The sequence below is a fragment of the Malania oleifera genome, chromosome 12, assembly GCF_029873635.1.
Source record: "Malania oleifera isolate guangnan ecotype guangnan chromosome 12, ASM2987363v1, whole genome shotgun sequence".
NCBI classification, from domain to species: domain Eukaryota; kingdom Viridiplantae; phylum Streptophyta; class Magnoliopsida; order Santalales; family Ximeniaceae; genus Malania; species Malania oleifera.
In genome coordinates this window covers 6,255,397-6,270,054 of record NC_080428.1, presented here as the reverse complement: position 1 = coordinate 6,270,054, position 14,658 = coordinate 6,255,397, and the positions used below count along the sequence as shown (strand labels likewise).

Below are 14,658 nucleotides of genomic sequence, written 5' to 3'. Positions count from 1 at the left end.
GATCTTTTATGCAAGTTGAATGAGAAATTGAAAATGATGTAATGTATAGAATACTAAAAATTAAATCTATACTTTTAATAGATGTAAATATAAACAAATAATAAAGAAAGTTGAAACTAAAAATTTGAATTAAATTTATAATATAAAAGTATTGGAAAAGAAAGGGATAGAAAGTAGTTGAATTTGGATTATTTTTTAAAAAATTATTTAGCGAAATTCATTGATGTTGGACTTTTTAAATATGGTCTATAAAAAGAATTTTTTTATAAAAAAATTAGTGCATTCAATATAGAGAGAGAGGAATTTTGTAGGGATCGAATCAAAGAAAAAGGGACAAAATTTAAAAATAAATTTAAAAACTATTAAAAAATTAGTGGGGCTTCTATGAGGCCCTGAGAGAGAAAGGAGGGGAAAGAAAGAAGAAAGGTCCTGCGTGGGCTCTGCATATGCTAGAAAAAATATTTTTAAAAAATAGTGGGGCTCTCTATTGTAAAAGACCTAAGGCCCCTACTCTAAAAGAGAAGCAAAAAAAAAAAAAACGACATGGGCTAAATTGAATCTAGAAATGAAAAGAGAGAGGGGCAAAGGAAAAGTTAAAAGAAAAGAAAAAAAAAATCTAAGTGAAAAAAATTTGGTGGCGACACGTGCCCAGATGGTTCAATTTTAATGCGTAGCATGGGTATATATTGGAAAGGAGGCCGGAGCAAAATCGGCCACTGACCGGCCAGACCCGCGACTGTCATTCCCATCAGTTCCACCCAGAGTCTCGCTCTGTGTCTCTCTGCGGCATTTCTGGAGCTCTTCTTCCTGAAGACAACGATTGTAAGAGTGAGGAAGAGAGAACATTTCGCTGGCTTGTTATTTTGTTTCTAAAGCTTTTGGCATCAAATAAGAAAAGGAAAAGTGAAAGCATGGCTGGCTCGTCCACTGTTCTCTACTCCCATTTCTTGCTTTTCTCTACACACTGAAGGTACATACGAACACTCATATCCTTTCCTTGATCCCCCCTATCTCTGTCCCTCACTTAATTTTATCAATCCAAGCGGACGCCCTAATTGCTAACCGCAATTTAGCTCCAATTCAAACTTTTTCTTTCTATCCTGTCGTTGTAATTGGTTTTTTTTTTTTTTTATATAAATTATTTTGTAAACTTTTTTTTTTTTTGTAATGTATATGTTGCAATAATTTTAGCTGGTTGCATGTGTATGAGTGAATGTGTTTCTGATAGAATCTCCGTTTGGTTTCTCGGAAGTCGAAGGACGACGTAAAGAAATAAAATTTCAAACCTTTAGTTTTTCTTTCTATGTGGTTACTCTTGTACGATTGTTTGCTCCTGTTATATTCAGAATCTGCCTTCCCCTCCCCCCCCCTCCTCGTAGGACACTTCAATTTTTTTGTCTTTTTCCTGCCTTGATTTTCTTAGCAATCAATAACAACTTAAGGTGTTAATTTTGCTTCAAATTTTTTTGATTGATTTAAGTGTTGGCATCTATAGAATTTACTCTGAGAGCAAGGGTGACAAGAGTCAAAGAGCTGTTCAAGGGGGTAAGTTGTTGGCCACAGACATATTGCCCCGTTTTATATTGGTATTTGTATTTCTTACATTGTTACAAGATAAGAAGTTGCTTATTTAGTCCCACTTTAAGTAGGTTCTGATTTGTTAAGTCATGAAATTTTTAGTAACTTTTAAATTTTAAGATTGGTCGGTTGCACTGAAATGCAATTGCAGGATGTTATGTGCTTATTTTTTCAAGGGGTCAGTGAAGATGCAACACATAATTTGTGAAATGAGCTATATTTAGGTACTGTCGATGTGTGATCATGTAGTATGATGATAGACTCGGTTGTTATCGAAATGATTTTTTTTTTTTTTTGGTGGGATAAGAAGAATATATATAAAAGTGAACAAACAAAAGTACAACAAGAGGAGAACCAGATGTCCTCCCAAAAACAAAGAAGGAAAATTGCAATAAAGTTGCCCTACAGTAAGTCCACTTTGGGTTTTAACGTAGGTGCTGAAAACCATCAAAATAAGGAAGGAAAAGTACGTGATTCTGGTGTACAGAGTATGGGCACTGAATCTCCTTGCGGTTTGAAGAATCATAAGCTGGAAGATCATGGTTCAGTCTCCAATGTTCAAGTGAAACAGATTAAAGATAAATTGCCAGAAATGAGTTTTCCTATTAAAAGAGCTCTTTCTTCTTTGTTGTCTGACATTAGAGGTGTGCTGCATTCTTTGGATATTTTTCGTTCAGATGTGAATTTCTATTCTGATTTTGATGAAGAAATCAGAAGTATGTGTGGAATTGTGGATATGAAAAAGGCTTGGCTTTTGATCAACTGTTGGCAGAGAATGGGATTGATTGGGATGATAAACCGTCTGTAATTCCATGTTCTGATTTTGTGAATGAGCCTGTGAATGAGTCGAAAGCTCTAATTGGTTTGGAAGATGTTCCTCGGTTCGATCAGTTGGAAGATGGGGTAGATTGTCCTAAGAAGCTCTTTGAAGAAGCACATATTGGTGTTCAACATTTAAGGATCACTGAAAATCAGGTAAGAGATTTGATCGATAAGGGTTCTTTGGCCATCTTTTCTGATTTTGAGCCTAATCCCATTGATATTCCTGGAGATTCCATGTCTATTGAGAGGGTGATTGGTGATGTGGTTGTGCTTTCATTGGAGGATTATGGAACTTATTATTCTCAAAGAGTTATCATTCCCATTCCCAATCATTCTAAGTTTACAAATCATGTTGTATGCCAGGGAGGGGATTCCATTAAGGGAGATGTCATTGCTATTAGTCCTTTGGGGGAAATGAGAGAGACAAAAGAGACCTGCAATAACTCCTTGAGGATATGGGTTTAAAGCTAGTGAGTTCCATAGGCTGTGTGGTGAAGGTGGGGGTGACTTATGACCAAAATAACCCCAAAATTCAGAAATTACAAAATACCCCCTTCTTAGAAAGGACTCACCAAATTGCCTTAGTGCAAGTTTTTCATCTTGGCTGCTCGGCACATGTCAAGGTCAATCTTCATCAATTCCTTGCTAATGCTTGAATTCTCATAATCTGGGTTGCCTACCCATTTGCCCAAGAATCTAAAATAAATTCCAGCCCTAGTCATCACGTCTTGCACATGTATGATAGCCTCAATTTTTTCTACCTTGCTAGAAGTGACTTTGGTGGAGTTCTTGCACTCGATGCTTTGTATATCACCATGAAATAGGTAGAAGTCAGCCACATTAAAGATTAGTGATATATCTAAGCTATGAAGGAGTTCAACTTCATAGGAATTTTCACCAAATTTGCACAAAATTTTGCGTGGCCAAACCTTTCAACTTTTCAACTTGTGGTAAGCCCTTGCTTGGGAATCTCTCTTTCTGTAGGAAAACCATCACCTAGACACCAACTTGATACCCCTTGAACCACCTATGTTGATTAGCAGTTTCCTTGTAGAGTTGGTTTACACTTTCAAGCCTCCTTTGGACCCTTTCTTAGACCTCTTTTAAATTTTCAGCATGAGCAATAGCACCATCACTAGACCTTGGCTGGTTATGGACATCCACAAGGTCAACAACCTGATTCGGATTTCTACTATACACTATTTGAAAAGGACTTTGACCCTTATATCTGTTAATGGTGTTGTTATAATCAAAGCCAGTTTGTGGTAAAATCAAATTCCATTGCTGAATGTTGTCCTTTGCAAGGTATTGCATTAAATTCCCTAAACTTCTGTTCACCACTTCCAGTTGGCCCATCTATTTAATTTTGTGGCCAATATCTTCCGTAAGGTCTTCCAAAAATGGCTCAAGGAAATTTGTGTCTTGATCAGATGTCTTTGATTAGTCATTGATCAATCCACAATTCCAACTCCTTTAACTTGAAAGCTGTTTGAAGCTTTTGAATAGCAGGTTATGCATATGGAAAAAGGTGCAGACTGAAAGTTCGAAGCTTCATCTCGCAAGCCCTAGCAGGTTCGACTGTTCCCAGCTTGTTCTTGAAGCTCCATCTGGCAAGCTCTAGCATGTTTGACCGTTCAAAGTTTCATCTTCGAAGCTTCAATTTGTTGTTCTTCTTTGAATCGAAGATCCAGACTTCAGATACTGTTAGAAACCTGAGGTTGGGTTTGTCTTTCTCTCACATAATGAATGTCTTACCCTCACACAAACATGACCATGGCTGTGTTAGGAGGCGATCTTAAAGTGCTTGGTGCAGATCGAAGGAAAATCCTTTGATTTGAGATTGGTTAAGGAGGGGGAGACCCCTTTATTGTGTGTTCTTGAGAATAACGTTTGTCGAAATAGGTGGGTTGAATTCATGAAGGAGGCAGTTTCCTGGCTTGCCAATGGTTTATCAACTTTTTTCCGCTTAAAAAGGGGCTTTAGATGTATTCGCAAGCGAAACTTCCATTACTAGATGGTGATTAGGTGGAGGAGAGTGGGGAAGTTTTTGGTATTAGGGATGAGGGGGAAAGGTTAAAGTTTTTCCATGTTCATTCATGAAGGTGTAAAAGGAATTGGATGGTGAAGCTTTGCAAAGGAGTTCTGCGAATTTGGGAAGGAAATTTGTCATGATTTTGAAGGAGCAAGTGTTAAGCACTTCAGCTCCTAGACCGCAGAGTATGGTGATGATGGAAGGAAAGATAGGTGAAGGCTGCTCAAGTAGTCCACAATCAGAAAAATTGTTTTAGGTGCGGGACCGATCTGTGATTGAAGGAAGCGAGGGTCCCATTACCAGATTACAACACCACTTGATCATGGGTGAACATCCATAAGGTGTAGGGAACTAGGGTTCCAGTGATTGCTGCTAATCTTGTAGAGGCAGCTGGGGTTGCGATAGGGGATGACAAGCAATGAAGTCTGGGCCTGATCATCTTCTACACATCTTGGATTTGGGCTGAGTTTGTGAGAAAGGTGGTGCTTCTTTTTAAAGTTGGGTCATTTAATGGAAGAAGCCCAGTGTTTTGACACGAATGCCACAAGCCTTTGTCTGGATTCAAAAGAAGGCTCTTATAAACAGGGGCTTTCATAGATGGGCTTCGTATCTGAAAAGGCCCAGTTCAAGGATATGGGTGATCAGGCCCTTCCCTTGCACTGCCCTGCTTCTGAACAAGTCCACTTTCCTGGACAAATTTATATACGGGAGAGGTGGGTATTTAGCAAGATGGTAACGAAATACAAAATCTCTGTCCAACTCTCCAAAATAAGCATAGAATGGATCAACATTCTGAGCATATTCAGGAGGATTTTAATTTGGTTTTGAAAACAGTTTGTGATACAAATAATGATGATAATAATATAAATGTCAGATTGGCTGTTGATTCTGGTTTTGCAGAGGAATTAGAGGCTGGCATTGCCAGGATTAATAAAAAATAAGAAGCTGGATTGGGTAGGAAATCTGGTGTTTTAGGATTTAATTCTGAAAAATCTAAAGGCCCTAAGGTGTATGCTCGTCGAAGGATGCTATGATGGGTGTGGAAATGAGGAAATTATGTGAAGCAAAGAGAGGGCAATCTGGGGAGATAAGGCCAAAGATTATAAAGAGAGATTCTGAAGGAGAGTTGAGCATTGTGGAAGGTACACTTGCTAAGATGAAGGACATAGCAAGTGATGCAGTTAGAAAATGACAGGAGGCAAAGAAATGGGGAGATTTTTCAGATAATGATAGTGAATACATCAATGAGTTTGACTATGCTGGTGGTTTGCTAATGGATGAGATTTGATAACACTATTGTTATGTTTCTGATTCCTGTGATGTTTTCGAGGACCTATCATGTGCACAATTTGCCCCTTTGGGAGGATTGGATAGGTTTTCCTATCTTAGAACAATGGGTTGGATAATAAACTGCAGTGTAATGATCGAATTTTACCTACACCAGTGATTTCTAGCAAGGACTTAGAAACCCAAGATATAATGGATAAACTGGATTTAAAAATGTGTGATGCTGGTGGAATTGAAGTGTGCTTTATGGGGTTAAGTACAGAGCAAAGAAGGGCCAAAGAGAGCTTGCAAGTTTAAAGTGCTCGGGGAATTATTACGGGAGGGGATTGAAAAGGGGTTTTCTTGGTTAGGAGTACTATTTGATTATTTCTTGTTTATATTTTTTATTTTTAAATTCTCATTTTTATTATTATTTTTTGTTTTGTTTCTGTTTTTTATTTCTTCGGGTGGACCTCTTGTCCCTTTAGATTGTAACTTCTCTTTCTCAATCTAATATACCTTCTTTTATTATTTAAAAAAAAAAAAAAAAAAGATGTGATAGTCTTTGGTACCCCATGTATTTTTACCATGTACTAAAAGAAAAGTGTTGCCACACGGTTGTGTCCAATGTCTTCTTGCATGCGATAAAGTGAGCCATCCTTGAAAACCGATCCACATCTAAAAAGATCGAATCAACACCCCTAGTTGTTTGTTGCTGTCTGAGCACAAAACCCATGCTAACATCTACCCATGGGGATGTAGTTATTGGTAAAGGAGTGTAAAATCCTGTATTCTGCTGTTGCCCCTTTAAAACTTGGCAAGTGTGGCACTGATCAACATACTATTACACATGATAGCACATGGAAGGCCAACAGTACCTTTCAGCCACTAATTTAGTGTCCTAGCGCTGCCAAAATTACCTCCTAAACCTCCCCCATGCAATTTAGATATGAAGTATTTGCTTAGCGATCCTTTGGGAATGCATAGCTTAACACCCTTGAACATTTCAGCACAAATTCTGCGTATACATCACAATTCTTAGCTGCAAATTTCTCAAGAATTTCAAGAAAATAAGGGTCTTGTTTGTATTGTTCCTTGATCAGCTCCAACTCACCAACACTAATAGACATAATTTTTAGCAAATATGCCCTTATACTCATTGCATTTGTCTCAATGTGAAAGTGTACTCCTGTAAGAGTGTCACCCATTTAGCATTCCTCCAACTTAGCTTATTTTGGGAATTTACATATCTTAAGGCCTCTTGGTCAGAATTCAGAATAAATTCCCTTTGAATAAGATAATGCCACCAAAATTTCATTGTTTGAACGATAGCATAAAACTCTAGCTCATACGTAGAGTAGTTTTGCTGATCCTTGTTGAGTTTCTTGCTGAATAAGCCACTGGTCTTCCTTCTTGATTCAAGACAGCCCCAAGTCCAATGTTTGATGTATCACAATCTACATAAAAAATCTTATCAAAATTTGGTAGGGCCAAAATCAGCGCTTGGGTTATCATCTTCTTTATCTCCTCAATGTTTTTAGCAGTGTCTGAAGTCCAATTGAATTGCCCTTCCTTTTGAGAAGGATGTAAACCAGCCCATTTTCCTTCCTTTCTTCAGCAAAATCATTTTTATTCGAAAGAGTAAGTGAACAACCACCTTCTCGCCTCTTAACGTCATCATCCTTCATCGCCTTCAACACAAGCTTCCTCTTTTTTTCAGTCTTTCACAAAAGATGAGTAAGTATTCTTGATACTATCATGGATACAAACAGATTCTTTGAAGGAATCAATTGAGAAATGAGGAAGGCATCTGGAAGGGACGATTACCCAAATGAACCATTGAATCTGGTCTGGCTGTGGATGTCTTCCAGTTTTCAATCCCAGCTTGTCTACCATCTCTTGAGAAACCAGATTCTCACTGCTCCCACTATCAATTATCAAGTTGCAAAGCTTTCCACCAGTTGTAGATTTAGTTTGGAAGATATTCTTACATAGCCAATTGTTGCTGCTGGCTGGAGGGGAAAGTAATGACCTTTGAATGAATAAAGCCTGTCCAAGATCATCACGCTCAATCCCTTCTTCTGCCACATCCTTTTCAGCTTCTAGTTGCTGCTCTTGGTCCTCAAGAATTGCCAAATTCTCTTCACAATCAACCTCTTGATCCTCGGCAAGATTAACTATGCTTTCAGCCCTCTTTGTACACTTGTTGGACTTGTGCCCAAGCTCCTGTAGCATTTCATCACTGTTTTTCCTGGGTTTACATGGGCTATTTTCCTACTATTGTTGCTGGTTTGTTGGTTAGCATGTTTGGGCTGTTGTCTGACCACCTCTAGTGTTGCCACCCACTTTACTAGTTGATGCACCACTGCTGCGTTCTGTCCCAAGCTTCTTAGGCATGTTGCGGTCTAATTTTTGTGCAAGCTGATAGGCATCACTCACTTTATAAGCATGATGCAAGCTTACTTGGTCCTGTATGGTCATTTTGAGACCGTTCACTGAGTAACAACACTTTGAACATCAGTTCCTGCGAGATTGCACCTCAATGAAAGCCTATGAAACTCCTGGGCGTACTCTTTGACTGACTTACCATGCTGCCTCAAGTTTTGAACCCTCTGGTACAAGGTTTGCTTATAATCCCAGGGTAGGAATTGAGCTTCAGCTTCTCTTTTTCTTGCCCCATCGTTTGATTTTCCTTTCCCCCCTTTCTCACGATCATTTTGATAATGTTTCCACCAAGTAGAAGCAGGTCCCCTCAAGCTTTGCTCCCACAAGCTTCACTTTCCTATCCTATGAAACATCTTTCCATTCAAAATAACTCTCGATGCAAAACACTGTCCAAGAATTCTTTGACTTCCATATCACCATCAAACCTGTACACCGTACTGTTTGGAATTTTGTAGAGCATGTACAGTGCAATCTTCCCATCTTGGAGGCTGTCATTCTGCCATTCAGGCCTTTAATTTTCAGAACTCTTATCATCACTAGAGCTGCCAATTTCAGCCTTAGATTGCTCATATATTTTATTTCTTGCTCCTCTATCAAAATCATATTCATTATTGCCATCATATTGGTGGCCTCAATTACCTATAGCATGTGTAACAAGCTGAGTAAGTTCCTGTAGCTCTCCGAACATCTAAATGGTTGCATATCTACCTCTATGGCCCCTATTTCCACTTCCACCCCTTGCAGCCATGAACCCACCAATCAAACTTACTTTTATACCAATTTGATGAAATAGGTGTAGGTAGAAAAATTCAAAAATAAAAAGTGAGATTTCAGAATAGTGTTTTAGCAACCTTCTTTGACTCAAAGGACTGCTAAATATGCAAAATGTTAAAGAGAACACTGCTGTGAATTTCAATTCAGCAAATATGACAATTTCTAGGTGCAATAGCAAATTAATCCAATGCCTGTTTTGGCACTGTTTCAGAACAGTAACAGCACCTTTCTGCTAGCCTCTTATGCCTACAGCTGCGATGGAGGGACTGGTAGGCACTGCAGGTTTGAATCATCAAAACTCAACCCTCCAAATCTTCACAAGTGTAGCTGATCTGGAGCTGAGCTCTAGAGAGAAATCTTCACAAAGATAAATGCCAAAAAAACCTCCTGGGGAAGTGGCTGAAGATTCCTATCTGCACTAAGCCTAAGGCTTTGAGGAGAAGCCAACAACTATTTTACACGTAACCCCCTCTAAAAATCAGTTATCTTCTTGAGCCCACTAAAAATAACTCCCATCACAAAAATACCCTTGAATATTACAAAATGATCCCGTAAAGCTAATTTGACCAAAATATCCCCAAAACTCTGAAATTACAAAACTTGGCATAAACAGAAAATTAAATTAAGATTTCAGGATTGCATCAATGCGTGGTTAAGCTTTCCTCTGGTATAACCTCACAATCTTTTCATGTAATTGGGTTATTCTTTTGCCTTCTGGTTATTCAATAAAAGAGGGTGGGCATAACATTTAAGAATAGGTTTTAAATCTTGTGACATGTAGAATAACAATAAAAATTTTCCCCAAACATCAGCCTGACTAGCCTTTTTTAGCCTGCTGTATGGCACTAATGTCAGCGTTGTGGGAACTCTGGCATTGACAATGTCCAGTCTGACTTTTACCTCAGATGTCCTCCTTAAGATCAACAAAGATTCCTAAAATTTAATTAGAGAAGTAGTTTAAGAATGTACTAATAAATATTTTCCCTTCTCTTATCTACACCTAAATTTCATGGAGTCAGGTGTATCTATGGTTGACTGATTTAAGGATAAAAATACATTTCTGATACTTCTAATACAGGGCTGTCATGATTTTCCTTCCCTGAACTTTAAAACTATTCAATTAGTGCCCCCTCGCCCCCTGCGGTGGAAATTGACTAAAATATGTTTTTTGGTCCCATATATGATTGTTACAATTTTCTAGTTTAGTGCCCCACTCTTAAATTGGTTTAAATAATTTTTAATCTGACAAATATAGTGTTGTTGCCATTTTATTCTGTCAAATATAAAAGCTAAGAAGGTGTAAATTAGCTTTTCATATCTGAACTATCCAAGGAAAAGTATTTCAATGCCGTTCATGAATCGTGATCTTTGTTTTTCGTTATGCACTTGTTCGATTTCAATAATTAATTTGATATATGGTGGCCCATTTAAAGAAACTAATAATCGATGAACAGGCCATTATAAAAAATTGCATGCTTGTAAGAATGAGAGGTAACAGTTAGACCCAATGTACCTAGAATGAAGGTTCTGGTTCATCAAATGGGAGTGGAATTGTGGTATGGCAGTGGTCTAAAATGTGAAACATTAGTGGCCTACATATATGACGATTGTTGTAAAGTTTCCAAATTTATCCAGTCAACTCTCCTTGATTATAGGAGAAATTTCTGTAATTATGTAAATAATTTTAGGAGATATTCTAGGATATATTCTTAGGAGATATTCTAGGAGATTTGTTAGCAATTGTCATTCCTTCCTTTTTTTCTATTCTTTCCTTTTAGATTATCCTTCTAGTCTATAAGACATTCAGATTGTACCTTATTTTATAATAATAAGAAATACTATTTCAATTCTTCTCCACTTCTAGATGGTATCAGAGCCTGGTTTTCTTTTCCTTTCGGCAGTCATAGCCTCTAAAACCTAGGCCTCACTGCCTTAACTCTGTTCAGCCTCCATTATGTTTGAAATTTCCGAAACTTCCACCATGGCCAGACCTGAACCTGTGGTCAACACCAAAACTGAAACCAAGGTAGCCCATGCCGAACCCCATTCAGTCCAAATCACAAATATCCATCTCAATGAAGCCAACTTCTTGAGTTGGTCTCAGTCAGTTCGAATGTATATCCACGGGAGCGGTAAGATTGGGTACCTTATTGGTGAAACCAAGGCCCCTGATAGAGCAGACCCATCATTTGCCATATGGGATGCTGAAAATTCCATGATTATGGCTTGGCTTGTGAATGCAATGGATGAAGATGTTAGTGCTAATTACATGTGCTATGCTACTGCAAAAGAACTCTGGGATAATGTTAGTCAGATGTACTTTGACCTTGGAAATTATTCCCAGATTTATAAATTGCAGCAAAAAATTGGTTAAGTCCCAACAAGGGGAAGATAGTGTGACTAAGTATTTCCATGTCCTTAAGGGACTGTGGCAGGACTTGGATCTATTCAATGATTATGAATGGAAGAGCCCTGATGATTGCAACTACAACAAGAAGATGGTGGAAAATGCAAGAATTTTAAATTCTTGGCTGGACTCAATGATGAGGTTGATGAGGTCAGGGGGAGGATTCTTGGTAGACAGCCTCTGCCTCCAATCGGAGAGGTATTTTCTTAAGTGAGACGTGAAGATTGTCGTCAGAATGTTATGCTAAAGAAAAAAGGGGCTGATGGAACAATTGAGAATTTGGCTTTGGTTGCTGCTATTCCTACTGTTTTGGCTGCAGCTAATGCCTCTGTACGGCGGTCATATCCCAGTCAAAAATCTCGAGTATGGTGTGACTATTGTAATAAGCCACGCCATACCCGAGAAACCTGCTGGAAACTACATGGAAAACCAGCAAATTGGAAGAGCAGCAAACCTGGACTTGGAAACAACCAAGTGATTCCTAGAGCAAATGAAGCCAAGACCAATGTTCTAAGTTAGAGTAGATGGATCAACTTCTTCAACTGCTGAAATCCAATCTGGTATCTGGTACTTCTATTGGTTCCTTGGCCCAAACAGGTAATATGTTGAGTGCCTATTCCAGCTCTTTAGCCTTTGCACCATGGATTATTGATTCAGGTGCATCCGACCGTATGACTAGTATATCTCAATTGTTTCAATCTTATTATCCTTGTCTGGGTAATAAAAAGGTTAGGATTGCAGATGGGATTCTTTCGTCCATTGCAGGAGCAGGTTCAATTAGAATTTCCGGGAAAATAGAATTAAAATCTATCCTTCATGTTCCTAAACTTACTTACAATCTTTTGTTTGTTAGTAGATTATCCTGTGATTCTAACTATCGTATCATATTCTTTGATTCTCACTGTGAATTTTAGGACCAAAACTTGGGGGCGATGATTGGCAGTGCTAGGATGATTGATGGCCTTTATTATTTTGATGATACCCTATTCAACAATAAACAAGCTCAGGGCTTGAGTGGTAGTACTAGTTCAATCCCTGTGCGTGATCAAATAATGCTTTGGCATCTTAGATTAGGGCATCCTAGTTTTTCTTATTTAAAATATTTGTTGCCTAATCTGTTTAAAAATTTGAATTGTACTTCTCTTCATTGTGACGTATGTCATTTATCAAAAAATCTTCGAGTTCCTTATATTTCAAAAGGCTACCGTGCATCAAAACCTTTTTATTTGATTCATAGTGATGTTTTGGGTCCCTCTAAGGTTACTACCTTATCTGGAAAAAAATGGTTTGTGACTTTTATAGATGATCATACTCGGATTTGTTGGGTATATTTGATGAATGGAAAAATCTGAAGTTGAAATATTATTCTAGAATTTTTATAGTATGATCGAAAATCAATTTCACACAAAAATAAGCATACTTCATACGGATAATGGTACAGAATATTTCAACTAAGTTTTGGGAAATTTTTTGAAGGAAGGAGGGATTCAACATCAATCCACTTGTCGTGACACCCCACAAAAAAATGGCACCATTGAAAGAAAAAATCGTCTTTTACTTGAGGTTGCACGGGCTATAATGTTTTCAATGCATATTCCAAAATATTAGTGGGGGGATGCTATTCTAACTGTTTGTTACCTTACTAATAGAATGCCGACCCATGTGCTGTAATATATCACTCCTTTGGCATGCTTAAAAAAATCCTTTCCTGATAATAGGATAATTTTTGATCTGCCTCTAAAATTATTTAGATGCACTGTTTTTGTTCATTTTCCAGCTCACCCTAGATCTAAACTTGATCCTAGGGCTGAAAAATGTGTGTTTCTTGGATATGCTCCCAATAAGAGAGGGTATGAATGTTTGAATCTAAAAACAAAAAAAATTCACATCAGTATGGATGCCGTTTTTGTTGAAAATTAGTCTTACTTTAACCAAACTTATCTTCAGGGGGAGAAAGAGAGTAGTGAAGATCAGTTTTGGCAAACTTCTATACCAATGCCTAATGTTTTCCTTGACATTGACATCCCTTTACAAAACATTCAAGGAACTGAAATTTTAAATAGTGAAAAAAATGGAAATCCCAATTTGCCTGTACAAAGCATAAGGGAATCACAAACGGGGGGAGAATTGCTACAGAATAATCCCTCTTTTGAACTTTGTGTTTATACTAGAGGCAGGTATCGTTCTAATACTAAGGATCATCCCACAATTTCAGAGCAGAATCAATCATCACCTCCAAAAACTGGTCATTTGGAAATCCCATGTAATCCTTTTACTACACTTCCAGTTGATCAATCTATTGACCTTGATGTACCTATAGCCATTAGGAAAGGAGTTAGAACCTATATCACACACCCCATTGCCAAATATGTATCATACCATAGACTCTCTCATAATCATAAGGCCTTTACATCCAATATTTCTCACCTATTTGTTCCAAGGACCATTTAGGAAGCTATGGATCATCTGGATTGGAAGTTAGCAGTTCTAGAAGAGATGAATGCACTACGGAACAACAGTACTTGGGAAATTGTTGATTTACCAAAGGAAAAGAAAACTGTAGGTTGCAAGTGGGTTTTTACAGTTAAATGCAAGGCTGACGGCAATATAGAGAGATATAAGGCAAGACTTGTTGCAAAAGGGTTTACACAAACATACGGAATTGACTATCAAGAAACTTTTGCTCCAGTGGCCAAGATAAACTCAATCCGAGTGTTACTCTCCTTAGCTGTACATTCTAACTGGCCCTTACACCAGTTGGATGTAAAGAATGCCTTTTTAAATGGAGATCTAGAGGATGAAGTATTTATGGAATTACCACCAGGTTTTGAAGGTAATCTTGGCAGGGTGTGTAAATTGAAAAAATCATTGTATGGGCTGAAGCAATCTCCGAGAGCTTGGTTTGAATGCTTTGGGAAGGCTGTAAAGGGTCATGGTTACAGCCAAGGTCAAGCTGATCACACCATGTTCCATAAGCACTCAAGTGAAGGGAAGGTTGCTATTCTAATTGTCTATGTTGACAATATTATTTTGACAGGTAATGACAGCAAGGAACTTGAGAAATTAAAACAGATGCTTGCTAATGAATTTGAGATTAAAGACTTGGGTGACTTGAAGTATTTTATCGGTATGGAATTTGCAAGGTCAAGAAAGGTATTTTTGTTTCACAAAGAAAATATGTGCTTGACTTGCTTGGAGAAACAGGTTTACTAGGGTGTAAAGCAGCTGAGACACCTATAGAGCCTAATCTTAAACTGCAACCTGCCAAACCTGAATAAGTAATTTATAGAGACCAGTACCAAAGTTGGAAGGCTACTTTATCTATCACATACAC

The 14,658-nt window shown here is 37.9% G+C and overlaps 1 protein-coding gene across 8 annotated transcripts in view; it reads left to right on the top strand.

Annotated features, from left to right (window-relative positions):
- Positions 1–562: 562 nt before the first annotated feature.
- LOC131143792 (uncharacterized) overlaps positions 563–14,658 on the top strand; it is a 52,097-nt gene continuing 38,001 nt past the window's right edge. For 3 of the 8 annotated variants that reach the window (XM_058092138.1, XM_058092135.1, XM_058092134.1), the window contains exon 1: positions 566–970. The gene's annotated coding sequence lies outside the window, so the exon portion shown is untranslated. Of the gene's footprint in view, positions 971–14,658 lie in introns of all 8 variants that reach the window. The other 5 variants (XM_058092133.1, XM_058092140.1, XM_058092136.1 and 2 more) reach the window with 3 other exon arrangements.